We start from the raw sequence: 3,012 nt of genomic DNA on the forward strand, positions 1-3,012 counted from the left end.
AGGTAATAAAAAATGATTCAGTTCTAAAGGTACAATTACGTGTACTGTTGCCCACCCTACAATGTTTGATGAACACATGATTTGATTCATGTAAAAACTAGAAAAAGTGCTCCTCGGAGCACAGGTCTCCGCCAGGTCAGGTACGTTATTGTGGCCTCCTGGTGGCGCTATAATAGGCCAATGTGAAAAGGGTGGCATTTCTTCTTAGGCCTTTCACGCAATCGGACACTGCATGCATGATTTGAGGCATTTTGTTCCAAAAAATTGTTTTGGAACACTGCACTGCCAAATATGCCAACATCTAATCTAAGATTAGTGGGACTCATTCAAATGACCAAGGTGATAAAGGTTTTACAGATGGTGTTAAAGGTTTTAAAGGTGTTAAAGGTTTTAAAGGTGTTAAAGTAGTATAGTGTTAAAAGTTTTGATAGTGTTGACAGTGTTGAGTAGTGTTATATGTAGTTGATTTTTTTTATGGTAAAACAGTGGTTGCTACGGTCTAATAGGTGGTTTCTAGGGTATAATAGGCAGTTGCTAGGTAGGGCCTATTGGTTGCTAGTAGGGAGGTCACGGTACCCGGTGTTACAGGAGTGCGGGCACACCACCGAGTAGGTTACTTGCACACCGATAGCACTGTTTGGGTAAAAAAAAGAATAAAAAAGAAGTTTTTCTGGACGTTCTTTAAAATACTAAGCTTGTTATCAACATTTAGTCGGATGGACAGTACATATTGTCTCCGCCTGCTCTCTGCCTCAACGAGTTAAAGAGTGCAGGCAGGCACGTCACATGCAGGGCACAGAGCCACATAAGCGTATCACGTGACGAGAGTCGGGCATATTTATCAAAAATCTTTTTTACTTAAGCAAAACATTTGAATACCTTTTCCACCACTGCAAAAATGGAATAAAGACAAAAATAAGAGTAAAACAGGTAGTTAGTTGAAGCAGAATATGTTTTAAAGCAAAAGAAAATAATGATAATAAAAACATTATTATTTTCTTTATTAGCAAAGCCTTTTAGCACTTCATCTAAACCCACGAGGTTGAGATGGTTTGGACATGTGCAGAGGAGGAATGAGGGGTACTTTGGGAGAAGGATGCTGAAGATGGAGTTGCCAGGTAAGAGGAGGAGAGGAAGGAAGGCCAAAGAGGAGGTTCATGGATGTGGTGAGAGAGGACATGCATGTGGCTGGAGCGACCGAGGAAGATGCAGAGAACAGAAGCAGATGGACACATGATGATCCGCTGTGGCGACCCCTGATGGGAATAGGCTCTGTGCACAGCAGCCATTTTGGAGAGAAATTGGTTTCAAAGTGTGGTCCAGGGACCCTCATGGTTCCTTGAGGGGGTTCCAAATGGCACCTTAAAATGTGTGTAACTCAGAGAGAGTACAAATGGAACCAAATGGACCCATAAGGGGTCCATTTGGTTCCATTAGTACACTCTCAGAGTTATGGGGGTCCTTGAAATTAAAAGGTTTGAGAACCACTGTGCTACATGAATGGAACAAAGCATTCACTAGTATCATTGGTAAAACCTGCGAAGGAAGTAGGAATAGGCCCAATTTCTTTCCAATATGGCTGCTGTGCATAGAGCCTATAGCCGAAAGAAGAAGATTTAGGAGAAACTTAGACCTCTACTGTTTTGTGTGATATGAGGACAGTGGAATAAAAGACTATCAGCATTATCATAGTGGTCACTGGTCATTAGGAGGCAATTGCTTTATTTCACGAGTAATCTCTCAAGACTGAAACAGCAGAATCTGTCAGCACCCCTTTTCTGTATGGGTGAGTGAATGAGTGATTGGTTGAGTGATTGGTTACCAGCTGGTGTGAATGGTGATTGGGTGGTGTCTGAAGCGTGACTGGTAACTAGGCTGGTTATTGGCTCCTGTGTTGATGTACTCCACTATAAAGCCTGTAGATTGGCCAGTGTTAATGTGATTCAGTGTACAGCCTTGGTAGTGTTGGGGTGGGTGGCCTTTCTTTCTTTGTTTCTTGTTTGTTCATGTATTTCGTTAGTTAGATTAGTTAAGATCCATGTACTTTTATTTTCTTTAAAGTTAAGCATAGGATTTTCTTTTTTGATTAGGATTTAATGGCCAGGGACCCACTCTGAGGTGATTAACTTACTATAAAATCACTCTTTTGGATTTTAAACTGGTGTTTGGGGACTGGAAAGGAGGGAGTCCATTCTACTATGTTGCACCTGGTGATGACCCCCTAGGCCGGGTCGTAACAACCACTACAGCCAAGAATAAATGGACTCTCTGTAACTCATCTCAAGCCATGACCGCACCTGACACAATAGTGGTCCCCAGGACTCATGTGCTGGTGGTCCCTGGCTCACAATCAGTTGTAAACCCCTGGTTTATGTACCATTAGCTACGTTATGACCTTATGATAACTATAGCTGAAGTTTGTCATTTTACTCCCCTCAGTTGAGTTCCTATTTGAAGCTTGCCCCACATGTGTTGTCACAACAATGGAGACTTTGATTGATTATGTGGTTAGGAGCTACTGTATGGCTCAGCAATATTTCTACTCATGTGAGAAAAAAAATCATGTCCCATTTGACCTCATGTCCCATTTGCCTTAATTCACCTAATCCATCTAAATCAACACAACACTAAGGCATCATTCTTTCTGCTCCACCTTCTATACATTGCTCTACCTCATGTAACCCTGGTAAACAAACAATCTTTACCTTGAATGATTAGTTTATTTTTATTTTCCACTAATCCCTCTGTATATACTGTTGCTGAATGGTATACACAGTGAGTTATTTTATCTCATAGTTGAAGTGGTAGAACTTGCTAGCGGCAGCGACAGGCCCACATGTAGTGGAGGTGTGGTCATGCTCACCCGAGTAAATGAACGAGCCCTATATACCGAAAATAACCACTCTACAAGCTCACGTGTCGTGTCACATTATGAGCTTATAGATCTGCTATTTTTGTTATTTTTATATATACTATAGGGACACCAGGGCTAAAGTGGGGGTAAAATATTTT

This window comes from Gymnoscopelus braueri (genome assembly GCF_963280865.1).
Source record: "Gymnoscopelus braueri genome assembly, chromosome: 12".
NCBI lineage: Eukaryota > Metazoa > Chordata > Actinopteri > Myctophiformes > Myctophidae > Gymnoscopelus > Gymnoscopelus braueri.